A 13,213-nucleotide genomic window follows, 5' to 3' on the forward strand; every position below is an offset into this window, starting at 1 on the left:
TCCTGTGGTAAGCGTTACATGGGTGGGGCAATACAGCGCATGCGCACATGGACTAATGTAATATAGTCCGTGGTTAATATTTACCGGTTTTCAACAATTAATTAACTACGAATTTTTGTCATGCCTTAACTTAATATTATATTTATGCAGGACGCACGGTTACAAAGTTACGAACAAAATTCATCTTGAATTTTTCTATAATGGCGTTTAATTGTATCGCTGCATATTTTAATAATTTTATATACGAGTAAGTAACTATATAATAGCTTTTTCAAAATGTAATATTATTAATAATTGTATACTCCCAAAAATACTACTCCAATAACCTAACATTTATGAAAAGTACATTTTTGTTAAATATCACCACCAACAAGTATTTTGATTTTAAATGTAGGCACAGCCTAAATCTGTTGTTAGTGTATTACCAACATAATAAGTTAAAGTTTATATTTTAGTAATTAAATTTCCCACTCACTTGTGTGTATGTAATCCGAAAATATACTTTATTAATGTTGTCGTATGATCTATTAGGTTAATTGTTTGTCTGAAATCTTCCATTTAAATGTTATGTAGTCTAAATAGTATAGTGTGCCAAATTGATATTTCTATTTTCTTTTTTTTTTTTTAGAGATATTAAGCTCATTTTCTAGATTTCATTTGCTTTGCCCCAACTAGTAATGTCCTGAGTTTATATTTAATATACCTGGTATACTGATAACATAAAAAAATAATCTATTTGAAAATGCGTTATAATATCTATAATGGTTTGGTACTTAAAAATACATTTATTTAAACTAAACTATTTCGATTTCACTGGAATAAAATTTGAGGATAACGCTGTCAGTTTTAACTAATTATTTTTTAATTTATAAAGTTTTACGGTACCCTGAAGAAGATTATAAAATATGTATTAATAACTTGTATTAAACAGGGTATTAAACTGTGTTATTATTATTATTATTATTATACGTGTGTATATATTATATAAACAATAAACTGCTATTGTCAGTTACCTTAAATAAATGTATACTTTTTGAAAACAAGTTTATACTTCGAATTTTTCATCAGTTCCCTGAATGTAGGTAAAAGATTTCTGGGTCATAAATTTAAATGGGTTTATGTACTAAAATTAAGCGCCGTTTTTGCTTCCGGCCTTAAGGCGTTGAGTTCCTCACTTCCCCTTTATTTACGCTATTCTCTCGGATTCTTCTTATCAGATTTTAACTTTTGCCGTCAATAGGCGTTCCCCTTCTTAAAGCTCGTACAGGAAATTCACGCCTTTCCTTCGATCGTGATTTGGAAACAACCCTGTGTTATTAATTACTGGGCAATATTAAGCACATTGTATGTATTTAAACAACCAATTATTTATTCGCGTGGCTTTAGAAAATATCCTTTCGACATTTCAGTCAAATTTAGGTGTAGGACTTTGCGTGACGATACCAATTCATACATGCCATTAAATGTGTTGGTTAAAAATAGTCCAAATGCTATATATGTATTGAAGATTAACTATATTTGATTGTTACAAAATAATAACGTAATGAACACGTTTTGCACTAATTTTAGAATTTTTCTTAGCTGGCAATTTTTTTACCGTATTACGCTTTTATTTTATTAAGTGGTAAACATTAATGAAAAACCATAAATTTAATCATTGATAAAACATGGCAGTTAGAATTTACTTTGTCTTTCTCCGTGTTCAGCTCAGTCTATTTGCTCAAGTTCCTTGAGCGGTCCAATTAGTTAGGTAATAAAAATATAAATGTTTTCAACTTTTGTGGAAATGGTAAGGTCCAACTTAACGAATCGTTTTTCACTTGAAGCAAAACTTCTACATGGTAAACATACCTGTGAACAAATACTTGGTTTTAGTCGAACTGCGTTCTTGTTAATTTTATCTTCTCGATACGGATGTTTGTCTTTTGTTTTATTTAGCCTCCGATGTATTAGATTACATGTTATACTTGATGCACAGTTAAAATACAATATATTTGTTTTTACTTACAATATATTTATTAGATTAGATACACGTTTAGTTTTAAAAATACATATTGATCGTATTAATTAAATTGTAAATAATATATTTTAAACATTTTTTTTTGAGAGTATATATTATATATCTACTACCCAGGGATGAGAAAAATACTTAAAAATGAAAATCCCAGGTAGTCGATACTTGAATTTTAACCAACCAAATATTATATATTTAATACTATATTAAAGAATGTTTCAAAAATCCAACAATTTCAATGATGGTTATTTTTCTTTAGTAGATAAATAGTTAAATATTAATAATGATAAGTACCTATATACCGTTTATAGCTGTAAGTATATATAATAACCAAGAAATAAAATATGTAACCAATTTATTAAAAAAAATTGTAGAGTTTTAATTATTATTGTATGTCAATATATTTTATTCTATGGATAATTTTTAGTGGATGTGTATTACATTTTATATAAATTATTTCATTTTAAAAAATAAAAACGTAAGATAATTTTTTTCTTGTCAGATTATGAATTTAAGCTCTGCAGATTAAAACATATGCGTTCTACAGGTGCCGATGAACACAAACTTGTGTTGAAGCGTATGAATATTTTTTTAACGATTGAATAATTATTTAGCCTTTATAATGAATTATTTTTGTCATTTAATTAGGGACTTTATTAATGGAACAATAATAAAAACGTTTTAATCACTTATTATATGAATAAAAGTTACTTTCATATTTTTACCGTACACGTGAACAACGATGTGAATATACTAACAAGTAATAATTAATATAACTATCAGAATAAAATACAATTATTGCAAATAATAATTTTCTCCCTCGTTAATAAATTAATGAACTTTACAAATAACAATAAAAATTAATTATTATCTATGAACATTTAATAAAAAAAATAAAACACGATAGTTCGAGTATTTTTTTATTAAATCGAGTCAACTTTATTCGATTCATAAATTAAAAAAGTGTCGTGATACAAGATACTACTTGGTAAATAAATTCATATTTGCTCTATATACTCATCATTTTTTTTTTAAGTTACCTTTTTAAGTATAAGTGTTTGACGGTAAAGTTGAGTAAAATAATTTGTAAATTGTACCTACCTATTGATCAACCAAATGTTAAAAATATCATTGTACAAATAGCTTAATTTAAACTTTTCTTCTTCGAAGTCCTAATTTGGGGATTTTTCCTAATCGTAGCTTATGTATTAAGACATTTAGACTACCTAATATTCTTTTTCATTTAAATTGTGTTCATTATCCAATGTTAGATAATTGTTTGGAGAATGCGTTTCTTTATATTATGCAAATGTTGTCCCGGTCACATCGTATTGTCTAACTACCTACTGGCAAATACCTACAGAGAAAAGTTGCGGGTGTCGGCCTTTTACAGCTTTTTGAACCAAATTAGTAAACAGTTAATACCCATCCCCCGTATCTTATAGACGTAGAATGTCATGTAGGTATATGTTTGAGATTTTAGATTGAGAATTGAAAAAATATGGTGAAACTATTGATTTTACAACTGCTATTTTCTCATGCATATATTTTGTCAATTACTTATAACTATGACTTTTAACATATAACGATGACTGATGATATACCATAACACCTAATATTATAATACAATATAACACAATTTTTGTTCGTTCCTGTTTTATTGTTCGAAATATTTGTATTTTACAGAATCTCATGAATCTAATGTATTGCTATATATAATTTCGAGATGATACGTTTAATATTTTAAGCTCTTGTATGAGACTTACTAAACATAAAATAATATTTAAAACTGAAATTATTTATTCATTTTGAATTTTAAGTTTAATCGTTGGTGTTCAATGAAATATTTAAGTAATAAACTGTGTTTATAATGATTATATAATTAATGCATCAGTTTCAACAGTTTCTGACATAATTTTAATATTTATGTCCCAAATGATTACCGAAAGGTAACTACTTCCATAATATCAGGTAACCGAAATAATTATACATGTAGCTTAACAACTTTTTTCAGAAAGATTACAAAATAAAACATTTTGATGGTAATCAGGACTTGAATTTTTTCACAAAATCAATTAATTTTGGCAGTTTCTTTCACTATTTTATATCCACTATTCATCACGTTTAAAAAATTTAATTCATTTTTCCAATAAGATAATTTTACAATATTCTAAAAAGTTATTGGCCTTAAGAATTTTCCTAGCAGTATTTTATGTAAAATCATCTTGTACCTATTATGAATTATTTATTTTAAATATTATATAATTTTGAATTTTTATGTATAAGTATAATATATTTTATTTTTCCATGGCTATAATATGTTTATTACGCCATAATCTAATGTTCCAAAAATTAATATTATTATTATTAAAGTTAATTATTGAAGTGCGTTCCTACGTAGGTATATCAGTTAAATAAATATATCAAACCTGTACAGTGCATACTATTATACGTGTTACTGACAAAGTAAACTTAACTATTACGTAATGTCAGAGAAGGTTCCTGGAATTATAGTAGGCAACATTTACTTACCTATGTCATATTATATTAATACTATTATGATGAAACTTATTAAAAAGATAAACGTTAGTAATAACACTAATAACTTTAGCAGTGAAACATCTTTAAGATGTCCCCAAAAATCGTTTTATCTATGTATAGGTAATCAAAATGTTAATTCTAAAAATAAATAAAATTTAGATTTTAAATTATATAATTAGAAATTAATATTTAAAAATGTGTTAGGTATTGGTGTTTAGTAGTAGGTATAGTAATTCATATGATTTTATTGTTTTAACCCTGGTTTTAACTTACTATACTCTATGTACACAAATATAATTAAACACTTATAAGTTAAAAGTGACACTATATGTTCGAAAAAATGTAAGATAGGTATAGGACGAGTGACTATTAAGTAGTGATGTTTTTTGGAGGGCGTCTTTACGTATTTGAAAGTAATGATGTAATAATTATTAGTGTGTTGGAAAAACCATTTCTAGTGGAGCTTTATTTAATAAAGAATGGTCAAGATTTCATTTAAAATTAGTGATTTCTTGAATTTCGTTAGGTTCCCGACTATTAGCATTTTCGAAAACCGACCTCTATACAAGCTATATTAAAATTCCTATGTCTAGGATGGTGTATGCATTTTTCAAATTTTTTACTATCCCGAAAATAGTTATCTGAAAAAAAAATCATCTCTATAATGCTCACACAGAAATGCTGAAAAATGGGTCACAGTAACAATTGTTGTCACGTCAGGCTGGATCTAGGTTGTTCAGTTATTCTAAGATAGAATGCCCAAGTAGACGTAAGGGAAGAACGGATGCGAAAATATTAATAGTATAATCTCAGTAATCTTAATCTTAATACATACATTATAATAGTACCATATTATAAGATATTATCGTAAGTAGAGACTACTTGGACTTAATTTTTTTTCCAAAAACACTTGTTATAACTTCTGAGTTTTGATTTTACATAATATCTCATATATTATATTCATAACATATTATATAAATGTTTTATTGTTTTCTTACAAATAGGGGTTATTAACTGAATATATTTTATTATTTCAATATACAACTAAATATTACAACTAATATTATGATTAAATTATTATAGCTTATTTATAAAATAGTTGTTTATTGTTTAATTCAATTTAATAGAAACAAATTGTTTTATATTAGAATTCATATTTCATGGTTTTCTTTGATAAAGTAGGTAGTATTAAAAATATTCACTAAATATAATTACTGTATACCTTTGTATTATTCTATTACTTAGAATATGTGTGACCTATATGCAGGTAGAGTGGGGCTTAAAAAAATATAATATGCAACGTACATACGATATTTATTTTCTAAAATAATTACATAATATGTAAATATGTAAAATACTAAAATGTGATAATTAACTTCGTAATATAAATTATAATATTATATGGTTTTTTTAATGTATCATTAACTTTATTTTTGAATTACCTTGAATAAATCTATAAATTGTATTAGGTACATTTTATGGATGATTATACATTTTAAAGCATTACAAATATTATATTTTGTTGCAGGATCATGTGAAGAAGCTAGATTCCAGCTTGCTAGTTAAAAAGGTATGTTCTATATTATATTTTATTTATACTTGGTTTTTTTTATTATTCCCATAAAATCGTGAGTGTCGCTTTTCTAGATGATGTTGATATAATCACCTTACGGTCAACGAATTTTAATTTTGTTTTTATCTATTATACGCATAATATTTTGGCTATATGCGTTTTTTTTTTACTTTGGTAAGGGACCAATATTTTAAACTCCTCAAAACTGGACCAACTTTGTAGGATATTAAATCAAAATAAAATCAAATGGCTATTTAAACTCTCTGTCTATTAATATAATATAATATTTTTTCGTATGGAAATGCTTGTATTATATGTTGATAAGACGTGATGATGAAATAAAAAATAAAATAATCTATCTACGTTTATTCTTTTATAATATAGGTACCTATCAATGAACAAATTTATTTTGTAAGATTATTGATCTTACAAATTTCTTTTATGTAATATTTATTTACCTATTTAGATGTCTAGGTTTCATTTATATAGGTAATATACAAGTATCGCTTTATACAAATTGTACCTAATATATATTTTATATTATGGAGTTACCACAATACCTATTTCAGTAATTATTATTTTTAAGACTTCGGGTAATTAAAAATGATTAAAAACATTTTCTTTGACTTTAAATTATAAATGTACGATGGTTAATTGAAGAATTCATTAATTACTTGCTGTATTAAAAATATTGTACATAGTAAAAAGTATAGAAAACGTTTTAATAATTCTGACTTAATTCTAAAGAAGTCGCTTGTTATTGAATTAAATTGCACCTGTAGAAAATACCGCTGAAACAAAAATTATTCCTATATATTTAACATTAATTAATTAAAATGGTAACAAGTGCAGCTATTATTAGTTCATTAGATAGACAGGAATTCTATATTTTGAGTAATATTAATAAATCATTTTTATACCAGTAAATCTTTTCTCGATAGCGGTGGCGTGGGATAATAATATTATACTTTAGGCCTTGGGGAGTGCCCTTATTAAACCCTTGTTAGTTGGTACTAGGTAGGTACCCAATCAGTTGCTTTCCGTTGTATACGAGTGATAATAAAAGTCTAGAAAAATAGATTTGATAAACACTATCAGATTTGTTTGGAAAATATGCATGTAACGAATTAAGAATTGATAATTGTATTGTACTACATTCAATCATACTAACATAGTTCAAAAATTTAATAACCTAACATATTTAAGCTTTTTGTACTTTATACATTGTAAATTATCACTGTTAAATGTATATTTATATAGTTCAACCGAATTAGCAAAATATATTGTATACATTTTTGGTAGTCCTAAGTAAATTAATAATTAATCTAAAAATTATGTTTATTTCTGTTTGTAATGTATACGTAAAACTATTTAAATTATGTAAAATTAAAATCTCATCAATATCCTTTATAATTTATTATCATATTCAAATATCGATATCATAATAAGATCAATTATTCTTACTGCTAACAAATATTATTTTGAACTAGAAAAATTAGTCCAATGCCCATTTTGTTATTTTCAAAAATCAAGTTATTCGTGTTCATGACGTAAACGGAAGGACTTTAAAAATCGTTGTAGAAGGATTTAACCCAAACTTACTATCTACGGGTCTTTGTCAAAAACACCATGTGAACATTATTAATTTTCTGCGGTAAAATGTTACGGGACTTGAGACAAGGCTGTATGTTTAGGTAGGTATGATTTTCATATAAATATATTATTTGCATAATGGATAGAGTAAAGCTTGGCATTCGTGTACTGTTTCTGTAGCATATAATATGGTGAAAAATGTTTTTTATATTTAATATTTATTTTTCTAAATATTTTTGTTTACATAAAACAGAGTTTCATTATTATTGGTGAATATAATATGTTCATAAATTACTTTCGGTTCGATAACTCGTTATCAAAAAGTTTAAATATGACCGCCATTCTTTGGAATAGCACAGTACCTATATAAAATTAATGCTTTCTCGACCCATTTTAAATGGTATGTATAACTATAGAAAAGTTTATGCTATGAAAAATTGACACAACGTCAAAAAAAATGTATACTGTGCGTATAATTCGTTTTTATCTCGATTTTCCGTGTATGCACAATATAACACAATCGTTTTCTTTTGAGTATTTATATTTTTCATTGTATGGTCACGAATACATTTTTTTCTTCATGTTCCTAAATATATTTACTCGTAAACAACTCAAATTCATTCAATACATCATGCAATGTATCCACATATTTTTATAGCTACTTCGAATTTCTCGAAACAGTCTACACATTTTATTATGAGTATATTATTATAATATGTATAAATAATAAATATTGTATTTGTTTAATTTTTGCTAGATTATTCTTAGATCAAATAATAAAACCCATTTAACTCTCAGTACATTTAAATGATATATTATTTAAATTATTATTACTGCCGGTGTATGTCGTCGCGTTGACTTGCTCAGATAATTTTTACTATTTTAAAGAAATAATGATAATATATAAACTATTTATACAATGTCTGTGTTGGAATAGTTAAACCTAACTAAACTGATTGGTAATATTCCTTAAATGCCGTTGTCGCGTGGTGTCCTTGCGACGAATACATACAATCGATTTACGTTTTTCGCCTGAAACGTCTTCACTGGCACAGTGGCATAACATATATCATTGTAAACAGCAATAGAGGCTTAGAAATTATAGTATCTTTGGATGTGCTTGTGTCAGTGCGAATAATCCTATTATTTAATGTGCGTTATAAGTGTGTTTGTCATAGATGATAATATGATGCAGTGGGAATGCGGCAAAAGCCCTACCCCCAAGTGCACAGCATGCTCGCACTCGCTTAGTCAACCTAACCGTCCTAACCCATACATGAGGTTTTTTGACGTCTAGCCAAATGGGACGTAAGGGACGTTTGGATATTTTTTCCCTTTGCCTATGACCGCTGTCTCTCTCTCTCTCTCTCTCTCTATATATATATATATATATATATATATATATATATTTCTCTCTCGACCCTCTTCCACTTGGTTCGAATTTCATATGTCGACGTGAAATTATTCGCTTTAAATTGTGTTCATGTGTGAAAGGGTTGACCCAGAATCGACCTTGTTATTCGCCCGTTTTGGCAGTATTTCGAGTACATTTATTTCTCTACTTTCAATTTATATTATATATACTCGTATATGCAAACTATAAACGATCATGCAATATGTCTAACCGTTTTCAAATATAGTTTATGTATAAACATAATATTTCTGAGGTAATTTCTGTTAGTTTTGTGGTCCCACTGGGAAACCATTTGTACTTTATATATACATTGTATTTAGTATTTATATTTATATATATCTTGTTATTTTTACTATATTTTAATGATGTTTACATTGTAATAATGTGTTCTAAAATTTAACATCTAGCAGGTGTATGTTTTATCGTTTGTTTAAATTCTATACATATAGTTTCATCGATGCAGTGTAGTTACGCAGCATTTCATCATTTTTTAATTTTTTTTTATCAGGAAATCAGTTTATATAAGTCAATAATAGATTAACATTTAACAAGTCCTTTAGTGTAGATAGACGCTGTCTATTAGTTTTTTAAAGTACTTTGTTATATTAAATTAAAAAATACCATGATTAAAATACGTTAAATTATTATCTTTGATTTTAAACTTCTGTTTAATTTATGCCACCACTGTTATAAATACATTGTTTTTAAAGCTATAAGATTTTAAAAAACCAATATCTCGTCGTTTATTTTTTTTTGTTATACCTCTTTTAACCTCTTAATTAACTGCTTTATATCACATTGATTCTCTCTCGAATTGATTTTATGTTTGGTTGGTTTGGAAACAGTGTTAGGGCATTCATTAATTTTATAGTTATTTAACTAAAATTCAATACCTAATAATTGATTTGGATTTATCCCGTGAAAATACCTATGTAAGTAAGGGATTATACACAAGGATATATTTTGGGAAAGTACTACTGTATAAATTTAAATCTGAGTATAAATCTTAAACTTTTATTTTGGTTTTTTGTTTTTTTTTAATTCAATAGACTTTAATTTATTTCTGTGTGGTATTTTCAAACATTGTGAAATTATGTATGCTATTCAAGTAGAATACATAACATACCTAACAATAATAATTGATACATTCATTCTCAGAGTGAATCAAAAACATCCAAAATATGTAAATATACAATAAATTATTTACGTTTGTATGAAATGACATATTATAATGAATATGATATAATATATATATTATATGCATATTATTTTTTTCGAAAATACGTGCCAAATAATATTATAATTTATTCTTTTATATTTTCCTCGAATATTATTTATTGCTTTTAGTAACTTAAATATATTATACTCCGTGAACATCGATTTGAAGAGATCTCTTCGAAAAATCTAAAAATAACCAATTATTTGTTTAATTTTTACTATTATTATTTTTTTTTTTTTTTTAGATTTTTATCATATGTTTATTTTATCAATTTTAATAATAATAATAATTATAATATTCATTTGGCCATAAAAACAATTAAACATGTAATGTAATAGTAACAATTTTACATAAAAACACGTAATTCCTAAAATAGTAACTGATTATAATGACGGAAGTATTTTTCCCAACTCACCACTGAGGTGTAACCTCGTATTGATGAGTTGGAGTCTACAAATTAATTAATTATATACTAATATTTAGTTAGTTGAACAAAAAATGTAATTGGGTATTTATTTTAATGTAAATATAAATAGTCAAGTACACATTGACATGTGGTTTCTAGTAAGATATCATATTAATACAATAAATGTATTGATATGATAATAAATAATGAAATATTTTAATGTACCCCCACCTATAAATATGACAATTTAAAATGGTTTCAGTTATTACTCCAGAAACTTTTTTTAGTGAGTATGAAAACTATTCATTTGCTCACCAGTTTTTCTTTTAATGCAATAATCCTTTCCTGACCATACAACTTTAGTGTTCAAATATAGAAATTAAAACTTGAGCTGATTAGTTTTTGAACCCCCTCAAATGGACCAACTCAGTAATTGGCTTCCTGCCGAGAACAGGATTTATTCTTTCCCCTAACCCTGCAACTCACCACCATATTCCCGTTATAATTCTTCAAATCGGATATTATTTTTTGACATTACCTTTTTTCCGTTGCCATCTTTTATGTGAAAAAATTTTACATTTACTTTTCATAAAATAATATGTAAATATATTTTATTTTTAAATTACTCTTTAGATTATATTTTATTTATAAATTGTTCATATATAGGTCACCACTCGACAGGTAGGTAGTTCTATAATATAATATACTGTAATAAGTATTAACTTTTGTAAAGTGAAAATTATATTTTATTTTTAGATAGTTACAACGATATTTCCGTTGGATAAAAATATCGAATTATGTCCGTTATTATGGTATAATATTATGATATTGAACACTTTTATGGTTTTTGAAAATTTATTTTATTTTATTAGCAATTCTCAAAATGGTCATCATTTTATATTAATTCATAATAGGTACCTCTGTCCTCTTTTGGACACCCTCTTGAAGCGAATGTCTGACTTTGATTCTTTTTCACAGCAATATAAAGACATGATTTAATATTATATATCTAAATATATTACTAATTGTGTGCGTTGACCCAAATATATTATGTGGGAGTTAATTAAAATGTCTTCAACATGGAAAACGACTGCTTAACATTATGACTTTAAGGTTGTTGTATGTATAAATAAACATAGTGATGAGTGTGTTTCCTTGTTGTGGAGTATTTAATATTATGTCTAATTCCGATTATTAGAATAAAATTCTACCCCAACCTTACTCCATGTTAAATTAACCGTTATTGCAACGGAATTTGTAGATAACAAGGCGCTGAATTTCGCTCGTTTGCGAAATCTACTATGTTATTTCGAAATGAGTATTTAGGTGACTGTATATAGGCCTGCTTAAATACAGCTTCTCCTACGACAGGAGATGCGATAAAACTCTGGGGCGTGGGTTTAATTACGACAGTAATTAACTAATAGTATATACGATGATAATCTTATGGGTCGATTAATAATAAATCATTGGAAAGCCTCGTAGAATTAAATAAAGAGATTCTTCTAACATTAGATTCGTATCTCACAGTGCATATAATATGAAGTGATGAGTACTTTGCTCTGTAGTTTCGCGTCAGGCGGTACCTATGTATCATTAAACAAATGAAAATATGATGTGGGCATTAGTATCATTAATTTTACGTTTATCAGCGCTGTATAAAATAAGTTTACCTTTTTATAATTCTAAAATGTATGAATGGTTTAATTGCTTGTTAACTTTATTTGAAAATGCTAAATGAAACTATATAGGTCTTGTGATAATAATATCAAAAATTTAAAGAATTTAATCACTACCATCGGAAACATTTCCTCGTAATATAAAAGAAACGTTCTCGACGGATTTAATTAAAATTATCAATTTTTTCAGCATATTGAAATAAAACATTTTGATTTATTCAACTCTGAATGCAGTCCCAAAATCTACATGTTGATACCACCACACAGTTAACACGTCCATCACCGTCCGTCATTGTATATAATTTGAATAACTGGTATATGTATCAATTTTGGATACTGTCCAAATACCCCAATTTGCCTTTTGTTAGTATTACCCTACGGTATTGTTGAAGCATGGGGAATTGCTGTATTCAAATGTACATTTTAACGTTTTATTTATGATCAGGTCAGTTATACGATCTCATTTTGTAAAACAATACAAGTCGTTTTTGTTGTGTAAATTAAAAAAATAAATATTAATATGAAAAATAAAATGTAATAACTTTTTAACTTTATCTTCCAATCACCATTTATATTAGTATTAGTTTAAATAGTGCTCTTAATAGTCATACTGATACCTTTAAAATAATATGTTTTATCCGTTTCATATTATCCTAAAGAAAATATTAGATTTTCACAAAAAAGGTTAAATGGATTTTATTATTTTATTAATGTATATTTTGTCTCATACTACCTATATTATTTGATCGTATTATATTATATCATTATTTTATA

The 13,213-nt window shown here is 26.2% G+C and overlaps 1 protein-coding gene across 3 annotated transcripts in view; it reads left to right on the forward strand.

Annotated features, from left to right (window-relative positions):
• The window catches only part of LOC132951202 (fat-like cadherin-related tumor suppressor homolog), a 149,433-nt gene that overhangs the window by 29,269 nt on the left and 106,951 nt on the right, over positions 1–13,213 (forward strand). For all 3 annotated transcript variants that reach the window (XM_061022970.1, XM_061022972.1, XM_061022971.1), the window contains one exon: positions 6,084–6,125. The gene's annotated coding sequence lies outside the window, so the exon portion shown is untranslated. The remainder of the gene's footprint in view (positions 1–6,083; positions 6,126–13,213) is intronic.

Source organism: Metopolophium dirhodum, chromosome 8 (genome assembly GCF_019925205.1).
Source record: "Metopolophium dirhodum isolate CAU chromosome 8, ASM1992520v1, whole genome shotgun sequence".
Classification (NCBI taxonomy): Eukaryota; Metazoa; Arthropoda; class Insecta; order Hemiptera; family Aphididae; genus Metopolophium; species Metopolophium dirhodum.